This window comes from Triturus cristatus, chromosome 10 (assembly GCF_964204655.1).
Source record: "Triturus cristatus chromosome 10, aTriCri1.1, whole genome shotgun sequence".
Classification (NCBI taxonomy): Eukaryota; Metazoa; Chordata; class Amphibia; order Caudata; family Salamandridae; genus Triturus; species Triturus cristatus.
This window is the reverse complement of record NC_140593.1, coordinates 43,880,853-43,895,244: the sequence shown is the minus strand read 5'-3', so window position 1 is coordinate 43,895,244 and position 14,392 is coordinate 43,880,853. Positions and strand designations below refer to the sequence as shown.

At 46.9% G+C, this 14,392-nt stretch overlaps 1 pseudogene across 1 annotated transcript in view; it reads right to left on the bottom strand.

Annotated features, from left to right (window-relative positions):
• LOC146788800 (trimethyllysine dioxygenase, mitochondrial-like) overlaps window positions 1-12,571 on the bottom strand; it is a 243,434-nt pseudogene extending 230,863 nt beyond the window's left edge. The window contains exon 1 of the transcript XR_014969989.1: window positions 12,403-12,571. The product of XR_014969989.1 is annotated as a trimethyllysine dioxygenase, mitochondrial-like (transcript). The remainder of the gene's footprint in view (window positions 1-12,402) is intronic.
• Window positions 12,572-14,392: the final 1,821 nt, after the last annotated feature.

The window sequence follows — 14,392 nt, the reverse complement described above, 5'->3', positions numbered from 1 at the left end:
ATTTTTAAGTAGAATTTGCGACGGCCTATACCGCTTTGTTTACTTTTAGATCCCGGCGCGGGCACCCCATTTGAAATGAACTTACGAACTCACTTAAGTAAGTTTTCCACTTCGCAAGGCAGGTTTGGTTTCGGCTTTTGATCGTTAACGACGTTAGTAATCGTAGCTCTTTTCCTTTATTGTAGAAAAGCCAGTATCAAATAAGCATTGTTAGCCGGAAAAGAGGGCACGTTCCCCTGATCCGGTAAGTGGAGCTAGCACCATTGTTTTGTCCAAAAGTCTGTTGTTCGTCCTGTGCTGCATGTATAGCCTGATATAGTCAAGTAGGAAACGATAATGCCTATGGTTTCTTGTTTAGGTTCCTCATCATTTTGAAACGATTTGGATACATTTCAGGCAGATAGATCTCCAATTCCAAGGTGGGTCATGTGAGGCTTGTGTGGTGCATTGGAGGAATTCTGAGTCACAGTATTATACCTAAAACGTATTTTTTATTGTTTATTGCAGAAATTGGTTGGTCCTGAGGAGAACCCAAAATATAGTGGTTCGAAACGCGTCGACCAGTTTGGTCCTTGTGTCGCAACGTTTATTAGATATTTTTGTTCTTCTTGTGTGTTTCTAAAAATCAGTAACTTCATTGTGTCAACGAAAAAAACAGAATGTTTCTTGATGTTTAAATTGAGTTGTAATCAATTTACTAGAGAAGAAAGGTTGCCACAAGGACCCAGTTCTTTATATTGTGTTTATTCTTTGGTGTATGCATGAGTATAATGGCCATGAGTGTTTGATGAGTGTTTGTATGTCTGTTTCAGTCACCTAGGGGATCATTAATAATATGTTGTTGTATTATGTGCTATGTTAGATAGGGAGTTGTATATAAGATCTAAGCGCAATGAAGCAATGTTTTAGCGCAAAATCATTTTGAAATGTGAAATTAATTAAAATCATTTCCGTCAAATAATAAGGAAATTTATAAAACCCTCCTCTCATGTTTCATTTCTTATTAGGAGTTATTAAAGCATTAGGTTGAGTGAGTCTTAGCTTGAACTTCTTGTTCTGTTTTTCTTGCCAAGCAGGGGAGTCACTCCTTGCCCCAAGGGAGATTTTTTCCGTCTTCTAGTCGAAATAGAAAGTCGAAGGTCCAGGATATATGTTGCAGAGTTTCGTCCAGGGTAATCTGAAGTCTCAAGGACTGGGTTCCCATACTTATACAAAGTTTGGGGGTTGGACATACTCTAGGGACCCACCTATGGGAGGGTTTGGAAAGAGGGGTGGTTACACCCATTTCCTTTGTCCAGTTTCGTGCCAGAGCAGGGGCAGGTAGCCCCTACAACCGGTTTGAAGAGGACTATGCACAGGGACACCAAGTGTGCCCCCAGTGCAGGACTTCAAAGCACCAGAGAGTGCTCCCGCCCAGCCCCAATACACATCTGCCTGTCTGGGGAGGTGGTTACACCTCCTCGGACAGGAAACCTATTGTTCAGGCCTCCCCTGCCAGAGTTTTGGTCAGCAGCAGGAGGCCAGACCCGTGGCAGTGGCATCCATTTTGTGATGCCAGGGCTTTAGAAAGTCTCTACCGGGTAGACCAGTGTGAACATGCCTCTCCCTCTAGAAGGGTGGAATGCTACCCCCGCTGCCAGAACTGGCGGGGGAATAGTATTCCAAAGCGTTTGACACCAAACATGATATGTTTCCATGCAACCAGTCCAAGTTAGCATTTACCGCAAGGTTATAATGCACTTAAGAGTATATGGTCAGGCTGCACCACAAACAGCATCAGAGGAGGTACTCCGAATGCTGCAGAGGGGCTCTGCTCATGCAGGGGCACCCTCTCACATAAAAACCAAGCACTCTGCCTTCAGGATTGTTAAGGCCTGCCATAGGAGTGACTTATAGGTTTTATATGTGTGTACAATGGTAGTGATATAGGTAGCCTATACCACAGTAAGGGGTGTAAGCAGCACCACCTTGCCCAGGCTGCAGTAGCAGACCTGTGGTGTCATTTTGGAGGGCTTCCCAGGGGTGGCATAATACATGCTTCAGCCCCTGGTAGGCCTCTGAGGTACCTATGCCCTAGGTACATAGTATACCATATACTAGGGGCTTATAAGGCACTCCAGAATCCAATTAGAAATGTACCTAATGTACATGGAAACCATTTTAGAGAGGAAGCAGCTAGGCTGGGGTCCTGATTAGCAGGGCCACATCCAGACTAAGGTCGAAAAACAGTGAAACACCAGCAAAATGTGGGGGTACCCATGTGAAGCAGATCCTACTCTCCTACAGCGGTCATCTAATCAGACTTCATTCCACAATGCAGCACCAGCACAGCTGTCATGCAGTCATGCTTTAAACTACAATACAGCACCAGCACAGCTGCCACTCAATCATGCTTCAGACCACAATGGAGTTACAGCACAGCTGTGGTCTAGTCAGGCTTCAGGTGTCAGAACAGAAGGTAGCACCAGCACAGCTGTCATCTAAGTAGGCCATAGACTGTAGAGCATAATGCAGCACCATCATTACTGTTATCTAATCAGGCTGCAGACTGTTAAGCAGCACCAGCACAGCTGTCATCAAATCAGGCTTCAGATTTCATACCTCAATGCAGCACCAGCACAGCAGTCATCTAATCAGGCATCAGAAAGCAAAGCAGCACCAGCACTGCTGTCATCTAAGCAGGCTTCAGACTGTAATGCAGCACCAGCACTGCTGTCATCTAAGCAGGCTTCAGACTGTAATGAAGCACCAGCACTGCTGTTATCAACTCAGGCTTCTGAGACATACCACAATACAGCACCATCACATCTGTCATCTAATCAGGCTTCAGAATGCAAGGCAGCACCAGCATAGCTGTCATCTAATCAGGCTACAGATTTTAGACCACATAGCAGCATCAGTACAGCTGTCATCAAATCAGATGTCAGGCTTCAGCCCGCCACAATGCAACACCAGCACAGCTGTCACTTAATCAGGCTTCAGACTTCAGAACAAAATGCAGCACTAGCACAGCTGTCTTCTAGTCAGGATTCAGAACACGATGCAGTACCAGCACAGCTGTTATTTATTCAGACTTTATACCTCAATGCAGCAATAGCAAAGCTGTTGTCCAGTAATGCTTCAGAGAACAATACTTCAAAAGGGTCCAATAGAAAAGGTGACCCAAGCAGGGTCACTTGTTTTTTAAGAGAAGTGAAATCAATTCCGTAGGGAGCAGGAGACAAAGTACGTAAAGGGTCATGTAGGTCAAAAGATAACAGGTATTTATTTAAACAAAGTCAATTTTAGAATGCTCACTTAATAAGAAAGCGTGGTGTGAAATAGTGATAGTAGTTTAAAAAAAAAAAACATTGACAACAATATAGTATTTGAATTCCATAATTGATCTCTACAAGTTATAAGGAATTCATGTTGTGGGGTGGTCGACGGCGTTTCAAACCCAATTATTGGGGTTCATCTTTCTTTAGAGGGGCGACAGGGCAGTGAATGGGAGCCTGAGGCCGAGCAGTCAGAGACGTCCTGCAGCTGCTGGGGCTGGCTGACATTCATCAGCCAGCCCCAGCAGCTGCAGGACGTCTCCCATTCACTGCCCTGTCGCCCCTCTAAAGAAAATTATATTCTCCAGGCGGATCTATGTACTGCCAAGCTGCTTGTTTTCAAATCATTAACCTTTGAAGCCCCTACCTCCCACTTTGGAGCCTCTAGGAACTTTACGGGCAGTTTAACTTGCTCACCACTGTCCTGAAGATGAACCCCAATAATTGGGTTTGAAACGCCGTCAACCACCCCACAACATGAATTCCTTATAACTTGTAAAGATCAATTATTGAATTCAACTACTATATTGTTGTCAATGCGATGTCTTTTTAAAACTACTCCTGTCTCCTGCTCCCTTTTCTATTGGACCCTTTTGGGCCATACTTGAACCATTGTTCTTAACTATTCATTATCACCCCAGGTTCACATATCGGGGTACCCTTGTCTCCTAAAACCTCGGAGAACAATAAAGCATCAGCAAAGCTGTCCCTCAATCATGCTTCAGATCACAATGCAGCTCCAGCACATCTATCATCTAGTCAGGCTTCAGGCGTCAGAAGAGACAGTAGCACCAGCACAACTGTCATCTTTGCAGGCCATAGGCATCAGACCATAATGCAGCATAAACACAGCTGTCATCTAATCAGGTTTCAGAACAAAATGCAGTACCAGAACTGCTGTCATTTAATCATGTTTCAGACCACAATGCATTACCAGCACAGCTGTCATCTATTTAGGCTTCAGGCTTCAGGACACAATGCACTACCAGCACAGCTGTCATCTGATCAGGCTCCATAACACAATGCAGCACCAGCACAGCAACATCTATTCAAGATTCAAATCCAAAATGCAGTGCCAGCACAGCTGTCATCCATTCAGGCTTTAGAACACAATGCAGCACTAGCACAGCTGATATCCAGTAATGCTTCAGACCATAATACAGCTCCAGCACAGCTTCCACTCGATCATGCTTCAGATCACAATGCAGTATCAGCAAAGCTGTCATCTATTCAGATTTCATAATAAAATGCAGCACCAGCACAGCTGTCATCCAGTCTTTCTTCGGACCACAATACAGCACCAGCACAGCTTCCACTCAATCATGATTCAGATCGCAATGCAGCTCTTGCACAGCTGTCTTCTAGTCAGGATTCAGGCGTCAGAACAGAAGGTAGCACCAGCACAACTTTTACTCCATCAGGCTTCCAGCTTCAGAGTTCAGGCCACAATGCAGTACCAGCACAGATGTCATCAAATCAGACTGCAGGCTTCAGACCACAACTTGGCATAAGAACAGCTGTCATCCAATCAGACATCAGACCGCAATGCAGCAAAAGCACAGCCTTACTCTAATCAGGCTTCAGACCACAATGCAGCACCAGCACAACTGTCCTCTATTCATGATTGAGACCACAAAGCAGCACCAGCACAGCTGTCATCGATTCAGGCTTCAGACCACAATACAGAAACAGCCCAGCTGTCATCTAATCAGGCATCGGAACACAATACAGCACCACCATAGCTGTCATCTAATCAGGCTTCAGGACTCAATGCAGCACCAGCGCAACTGTCATCTATTCAGGATTCAAACCACAATGCAGTAGTAGCACAGCTGTCATCCATTCAGGCTTTAGATGACAATAGATTTCTAACACAGCTGTCACTTAATCAGGCTTCGGACTTTATACCACAGTGCAGCACCATCATAGTTGTCATCAATTCAGGCTTCAGAACACAATGCTTCACCAGCACAGCTGTCATCTATTCAGGGTTCAGGCCTTAGACCACAATGGAGCACCAGCACTGCTGTCATCTATTCACAATTCAGGACACAATGCAGTACCAGTATACCTGTCATCTAATCATTCATCAGAGCACAATGCAGCACCAGCACAGCTGTCATCTAATCAGGCTTGAGACCACAATGCAGCACCACGATAGCTCTCATCTCTTTGGGCTTCAGAACACTATGCAGCACCAGCATACCTGTCATCTAATCAGGCTTCAAGGAACAATGCACTGCCAGCACAGCTGTCATCTAATCAGGCTGCAGGCTTCAGAACACAATGCAGCACTAGCACAGATGTCATCCAATCAGGATTCAGTGTTCAGAACACAATGCAGCACCAGCACAGCTGTCATCCAATCAGGATTCAGTGTTCAGAACACAATGCAGCACCAGCACAGCTGTTATCTAATCAGGCTTCAGACCAAATTGTAGCACTAGCACTACTCTCATCTAATCTGGTTTCAGACTTTAAAATGCAATGCAGCACCAGCACTACAGGCATCTATTCAGGCTTCATACCACATGGCAACACCGGCACAGCTGTCATCCAGTCATGCTTCAAACCACAATACAGCATCAGCACAGCTGCCACTCAATCATGCTTCAGACCATAATGCAGCACCAGCACAGCTGTCGTCTATTCAGACTGCATACCACAATGCAGCACCAGCACAGCTGTAATCCAGTCATGCTTCAGTTCCCAATGCAGCTCCAGCACAGCTGTCATCTAGTCAGGCTTCAGGCGTCAGAAGAGAAGGTCGCACCAGCACAGCTGTCATCTAACCATGCCATAGGCATCAGACCATAATGCAGCACAAGCACAACTGTCATCTAAGCAGGCTTCAGAACAAAATGCAGTACCAGAACCGTCGTCATCTAATTACGTTTCAGACCACAATGCATTACCCTGCACAGCTGTCATCTATTTAGGCTTCAGGCTTCAGAACACAATGCAGCACCAGCACAGTTGACAAATATTCAGGATTCAGACCACAATTAAGTGCCAGCAAAGTTGTCATCCATTCAGGCTTCAAGCATCAGAACAAAAGGTAGCACCAGCACATCTTTCATCTAAGCAGGCTTCAGACTGCAATGCAGATCCAGCACAGCTGTCATCTAATCAGGCTTCGGAACATAATACACCACCAGCACAGCTGTCTTCCAATCAGGCTTTAGAGATCATACCACAATGCAGCACTAGCACAGCTGTCATCTAATCAGGCTTCAAAATGCAATGCAGCACCAGCACAGCTTTCACCTAATCAGGGTTCAGAATATAATACACCACCAGCACAACAGTCATCTAATCAGGCTTCAGATTACAGACCACAATGCAGCACAGCTGTCATCTAATTAGACTTTGGGCTTCAGCCCACAATGCAGCTCCAGCACATCTTTCACTTAATCAGGCTTCCAGCTTCAGAGTTTACGCCACAATGCAGCACCAGCACAGCTGACATTCAATAGGGCTTCATAGTCCATACCATAATGCAGCACCAGCACAGCTGTCATCTAATCAGGCTTCAGAACACAGTGTAACACCAGCACATCTGTCATCTAATCAGGCTTCAGACCACAATGCAGCACCAGCACAGCTGTCATCTATTCAGGTTTCAGAACACAATGCAGCACCAGCACAGCTATCATCCTATCAGGCTTCAGGCTTCAGAACACAATACAGCACCAGCACAGCGATCATCTAATCAGGCTTCAGGCTTCAGAACACAAGCTCAGCTCAGCTGTCATTCAATAAGGCTTCAGAGCTTAGACCACAATGCAGCACCAGCACAGCTGTCCTCCAATCAGATTTCAGAACACAATGCAGCACCAACACAGCTGTCATCTATTCAGGCATCAGACACAATGTAGCACAGCGATCATCTAATCAGGCTTCAGCACACAATGCAGCACCAGCACAGCTGTCATCCAATAAAGCTTCAGAGCTTAGAACACAATGCAGCACCAGCACAGCTGTCATCTAATCAGATTTCAGACCACAATACAGCACCAGCACAGCTGTCATTCAATCAGGCTTCTGACACAATGCAGAATCAGCACAGCTGTCACTTAATCTTGCTTCAGACCAAAATGCAGAACCAGCACAGCTAATATCTATTCAGGCTTCAGGCTTTAGAACACAGTGCAACACTAGCACAGATATCATCTGTTCAGGCTTCAAAACACAAGGCAGCACCAGCACAGCTGTCATCTAGTCAGGCTTCAGAACACAGTGCAGCACCAGCACAGCTGTCATCTATTCAGGCTTCAGAACACAATGCAGCACCTGCACAGCTGTTATCTGATCAGGCTTCTGGACACAAGTCAGTACCAGCGCAGCTGTCAACCAATCAGACTTCTGGCTTCTCAGTTGTCACTTAATCAGGCTCGTAGCTTCAGGATTCAGCCCACAATACAGTCCCAGCACAACTGTCATCTAATCAGGCTCCCGAATCCAAGGGAGCACCAGCACAGCTGTCATGCAATCAGACTTCTCAGCTGATACTTAATCAGGCTAGTAGCTTCAGGGTTCAGACCACAGTACATCGCCAGCGCAGTTGTCATCTAATCATGCGTCCGAACACAAGGGAGCACCAGCACAGCTATCATCCAATAAGTCTTTACATCACAATGCAGCACCAGCGCAGTCAAGGAGATAACAATTCTCCTCAGAGACAAAGTTCGTCATGAGGATCTCATCTGGCTCAACTTATCAATAGTCTTTGATACATTTGACCATAAAAGGTTCTTCAACCTCCTTTCAATTTGCACGGGTTGTGCCCTCACCATATTTCACTTTTTCTCTCTGTATCGCTCTTGCAACAGCTACTAGTGACCTGTGGTGACCCACGAGAATGCCTCATCTGCCCAGAGTCTTTAATATCAATGCTCAAGCTTTTCCTCATTAACCAAGTGATCAGGATTCACCCATACACTGATGATATCCATGTGTGCCTGAAAGTCTCCACAGTAAAACAACATTAACCACTTTATGGATATACTACCACCACAGGGCCATATGCACACAGCTTAACCTAAGTGGGGGTACCTACTCACTCTTCTATCCAAACGCTACCTCACACTGATCACTTACACGTAGAGGATGTTTGCAGCACACTTATGACTGAAGATAATGATTTGCACATAGTAAGCCAAAACAAAGTCGACCCAGTGGTGTGCAAGTGAAAAGGCTTGCAACCCACAACTAAAGACAAGGAGTTATATTACATAGCACGTCCATGGGGCGCAATGGCAATGAGCGCTGGTTTTCTGTGAAACCGGGAAAGTTTAGTACTAAATCAGGGGCCTCAGTAGCTTGTGCAGCCCCTTCTACAATACAGTTAGCTCTGCTGCACATATAATGCAGGTGCTATATCTTAACCCCTTAACTGCTGAGGCTTTTCCACATGCTTCCTCTTCCATAACCTCTCTTCACATAAGGTATTCATGTGATATTTGCTTCCATTTTTCCCAGCATAATTGGGATTCTAAGAGTACCCAAGATTTATGAATTCCCATGGAAGGGACAGACAAATAGTCCAAATATATCTACATTTGTTTTTTTTAGGGAGGGGAGAATAGGAAAAAGTGCTGCACAAAAAAGTATCTGTTTTTGCTTTCCTGAAAATGACATCACGAAATGTGTGCTGTGCCAAAAACACCATTGTCCCAACTTTCAGGAACAAGCAGAGCTGAATAAAAAATAACATTTATTTTACCACAGTTTTGGCATTTTTCTAAGAGGTAACCAATTTTTCCTATTTTTTGTGGTTTTACCTACTTCTAGTTTGTGGTGGAAACAGGCATGGAACCCATGGTTGATCCTGGAAACCTATACGTTTCTGAAAAGTAGACACAACTCTGAATTTACTAAGGGGTCATTTGTCGAGATCCTTCAAGATTTCCCAAAGAAACTGTTGAATTAAAACAATATTAAAAATGAGTCGAAATAAAACAGCCATGTGTGACGACATCTTAATGTGTTCCTTGTTGCCACGATTGATGATTTACAAAAGCAATATACCATTACGTCCGCTAGACCCGTGGGGTTACATAGAGTTTGTAGGTTCACCAAGAACTCAAGGCACTCAGAGCCAACAACTGAGCTGCATCTTACAATGGCTTTTATTGTGATTATGTACTGATTGTAAAGCATTTCATATGGAAAAATATAAAGAGTGAAAAATGAGTATGAAGGCAACCTATGTATTTCTGAAACATAAACATGCACCAGACACTGAATTAAGAAGCAGTTGTTATTTGTACATCTATGAATGTATAGGCATCTGTAGGAAAGTAGGATCTGCTTTCATGGTTAACCCCACTTTTTGCTAGAGTCTTACTGTTCTCTGAATAGTCTAACTGGGATCCTGCTACTCAAGATCAAAGTCACTCTGCTTCCTCCCTAAATTGGCTATGGTGATTACCTTGGTACATTTCTAATTAGCTGCTGGTGTACCCTATTAAGTCCCTAGTATACGGTACTAAGGTACCTAGGGCCTAGGTACACCAGGGCCCCCACTCCCCGGGGCTGAAGCATGTATTATGCCACCCATAAGGAACCCTCCAAACTCTAACTACAGGCCTGCCATTGCAGCATGTGAGAATTGGTGCTTGCACCTCTCACAAAAGATATATGTTTCCCTATATCTAACATCACTGCACTTAAAACCTCCAAGTCACACCTCTAATTGGCATTTCAGTCTCAAAGGCAGGGTGCTCAGTTATTAGTGTGAGGGTACCCGTGCATGAGCAGGACACCCCTGCAACCTTCAGAGTCCATTCTCCCAGGTTGTAAGTTCATCAGCCATTACAATACATAGAGTGGCCATGCATCATTACGCGATGACCATCTCTAAACTGGCTGTAACTAACCCTGTCATGTTTGGTATCAAACATGTTGGAATCATACCCCCACACTGTAAACGGTGTGAGAGGTATGATTCCATGCACTGTAATGCTCCTCCGGGAGGCCCTCAGTGCTCCTGGTACCAGTCTTCCAGACCCGGACAGCACAACATGACTACTGCCGACCAGAGACACGATTCTGCCCTTCTGCAGCTGAGTCAAGCTTCAGCAGGGGAATGCAGAATAATAGGTATCCTGTCACCTTCCATAGGATATCATGGCTAAGTCAGTTGAAAAACAGGCGTAAGGAAAGTAGCGATGACCATGGTTTCTTATCGCTATGCTTGTTAGCAATTCCCTTGATAATTGGAGAAATGTTGGTTAGCGACATTTCTCCAGTTATTTCAGGAAGGAACGCCCACTTTGCATCTCATTAGAGATGCAAATCTGGGCGTTCAGAAAACAGGCGCCAAGGCAAAGATTCACGCGATAGCGTGACCATGCTGATATAGCGATACAATTATCGCCGCTTTTTGTCCGAAAACAGCCACAAAAGTGACGATAATTTTTTATCACCGCCGTGTAGATATGCCCCCAGGTTTTTTACAGCCCTCCGCAGTGTCAGGCAATGGACGAAGGATGCCCTAATGAGGGAGTGAAGGCGTCGGTTGGTGGGCGCTATCTCCACTTATAGAAGGTTAAGGGGGGCACATCCCTGTGCATTTGAGGAAAACACTTTACTTTTGTGCCCGTGCAAAATAAAGAGGTGACACATAGTCAGTTCACCCCCGTCTAGAAATACAAAGGTATGCTGTTCCTCAAAGAGTGATGTAAAAAAAGGCTTATAATGATATTTGAGAAATATGAGTCGGTAAAGTCAGGAGGAGTTACCTCCTTTAGGAAAAAGACCCTCACACATCCAGCAGACTAGCTGTCATGCTTCGTCAACATATAGCCCGGATGTCATGTTTCATCATCAGGTCTGCTCCGAATCGGGGCGGCGCTGCAATCCCCGATCGGCGACCTTTGTGGCGCCTTTTAATGGAGATCTTTATTCCTTAATCTGCCGGTTGGTGTAGTGCGGGTGAGGGCCCTAAAGTAAAGTGTGTGTTGAAAAAAGTGTGTTTAAAATAAGTAGTGGAGATCCTAAATAACTAAGTTTAATAGAAGAGGTCCCACTCTTAATTAAAAACAAAAAAGTGCGTAATCCTACAGTAAAGGTGTCTGGTTTACGCTATAATGGTCAATGGTCAACATGTTTCTTGCATAGGCTGATATTAACTGCAATTCATCAGGACCAGGAATAGACAAAAAAGGTTCACACACTGACAGAGGGTACTGTGTCCCAGAGTCCCCCCCTCCAGATTTCCCCCGAGACCAACCATCCTGCAACAGTATGTGTGTCTGCCCTTCCAATTACAGCTTTAAACGGCTGTGGGGGGCGGGGGGTGGGGGAGGGGGCAATACAATGCGTAGTTGCACATTGGGACTGTTATTTCCCCAACACAGGATTGAATTTTGCACACACATTCCATATGCAGAAAATGCCTTTAATCTAAAATATTACATTACTTTTTCGGGAGAGCAGCTTTCCTGACATACTTGTAGAAACGCTTGTAAAACGTCATTTCAAGCCACTCGCAGTTTTGCAAATTATTTTGTGTATCAGGTCAAAAATATTTGCAAGCCCGTCGCAAACTTAAGACTTCTTGGAACTGAAGATTCTAGCAAGACAGCTCTTGTGAATGCTGGTCTGTGAGAAGGTAATCTTATAAAGCACATGCCCAAATCTAACTAAAGTTGAATTTTACATTTTAGCTTAATGCCTCCCTGCACTGTCTATTAGTGTTCACAGCAAAAGGCATCCCCAGGACGAGTGCTTTTGTCACACAACACAGACCCTCGAAGTGTCTCACCTCAGCTCCTCGTCTGTTCTCAAGATTCTTTTCGGGGCTGCAACAGGCGCCTCAGTCTCTTAACGTCAATACCTGCTGAACCATTCAACCATTCAACCATTCAACCTTGCGTAAAATCTCATCTTTTCTTTTCATTTCCTCTTCTTGCATTGATGAACTGCCCAGGAGGTACCCCCCAGTGCCATCACAGCTATAAACAAACTGAAGCATCGACTCAGCGCTGCCCACACCCTCGCGTGGAGCTGACTTACATATGTGCAGAAACAGACAGCACAGAGACCATGGCATCAAAGCCACCCCATATGTGGGTCTTACCGAAGTGATCGTCGTGCAGATGCCAGGCACAGGGCACAGGCTTCGGGGCAGTGCTGGGTAGTTCTGCAGTCATACAATGAGTCCGTATGGATGGCGCTCGAAGGCCAGCACCCCTCTTCAGCACCCGCAGGGTGCCAGCGCACACACGTGCCATCCTGACACACCACATCCTGTTGTGAGAGGACAGAGAAAACAATGCACTTAGAAGGATAATAGTGGCACACTGACTCACTCTGCCTTTTGGAATCCTTGGTGCTAGAAAAGGTTTATGCCTGCCACTTCCCTTGTACGGCATGCCCAGTGTACCCACTCTGGAGATGTGCCCAGTCCATCTGCTGCACAGCTGACCCCTGCTGCCCCCTGTACGTCATGCCCAGTGTACCCACTCTATAGATGTGCCCAGTACCTCTGCTGTACAGGTGCCCCCTGCTGCCCCCTGTACCTCATGCCCAGTGTACCCACTCTATAGATGTGCCCAGTACCTCTGCTGTACAGGTTCCCCCTGCTGTCCCCTGTACAGCATGCCCAGTGTACCCACTCTGGAGATGTGTCCAGTGTACTCACTCTGGAGATGTGTCCAGCGTACCCACTCTGGAGATGTGCCCAGTACCTCTGCTGTACAGGTGCCCCCTGCTGCCCCCTGTACCTCATGCCCAGTGTACCCACTCTATAGATGTGCCCAGTACCTCTGCTGTACAGGTGCCCCCTGCTGCCCCCTGTACCTCCTGCCCAGTGTACCCACTCTGGAGATGTGTCCAGTCCATCTGCTGCACAGGTGCCCCCTGCTGTCCCCTGTACGTCATGCCCAGTGTACCCACTCTGGAGATGTGTCCAGTGTACCCACTCTATAGATGTGCCCAGTTTACACACTCTGGAGATGTGCACAGTACCTATGCTGCACAGGTGCCCCCTGTTGCTCCTAATTCCTAGTCTGCCTGGTATCTCTCCAGTGCATGTATGTTGTGTACGGCAGGGCTAGCTCGACATTAAACACATGCTACATGCAATACAGGCAAATTACATATCAACCCGAAGGGCACTGGCTCTGTACAGTGTCACCATGAGGCTCAGGACCCAGGGAGCAAAGATTCTGAATGGCGATGTTAGCTAAGTGTGAGCTCGCGAGATCACTGCATTATGCAGCAGCAGGCTGAGATCGGCCGCACCAATGAGAAGCCTCCATTCTCTACCAGCAATGCAGGGCCCTCCGGCCTCGCACAGAACACTTCTGGAAGGAAGGAGGAAGCAGAAGCGGCCACAGCCGCTCACTTTTGACACTCGTGCATGATAAAGGGATTATTTGTGCTTGAGACAGAAGATTCCAGAAGCTGCTCCACTCTCTGCCGCTGACCGCGGCCCCCGAAGGGGGCCAATCGGCGGTCGGCGCCTTAGGGCCCCCGGGGCACCGGTCACCCCTCCCCACCCCCTCCCACAGTGAGTGGGCGGGGACGCCGACCGGAGCCCCCCTCCTCGGGCTGGCCGGAAGTGATGCGCAATGCGTGTCACTTGCTGGCCCTGGTGTGAGGGGGAGGCTATTTAGCCTTCCCCCACCCTCCTGGCGACCTCTTTGTCGCCCACCTCGCCACATAGAAGGGTCGCCGGGTCCTCGCGCCAGAAGGTCGCTCGTGTCGTTTTGCGCCCAATTTACGGTGAGTTTCGATGCACCCCACCCCGGCCCTGTCCCTGGGCAGCACCAGGTGAACGGGGCCAGTGGCACGGATTGCCACGGGCGGGGGGGCGGGCTCGAGCTTCACAGGCCTTTGGCCGGCCTCTGGAAGGCGAACAGGCGACTTGCTAGCTTTTCAGTGGCTGTATCGTAGCCAGTGCGGTCTAACTGTGGCGTGGTTATGGCTTATTGAAAACTCGAAACTTTAGGGAGCAGTAAGGTGCCCGGGCTAGCTGGCCCGCACGGCTGCCACGGTGGGAACCCGCTTGAGGGTCCCGATCGGGTGGTGGGCTTGAGGCTGGGCCCAGAGGTAGGCCGCAACTG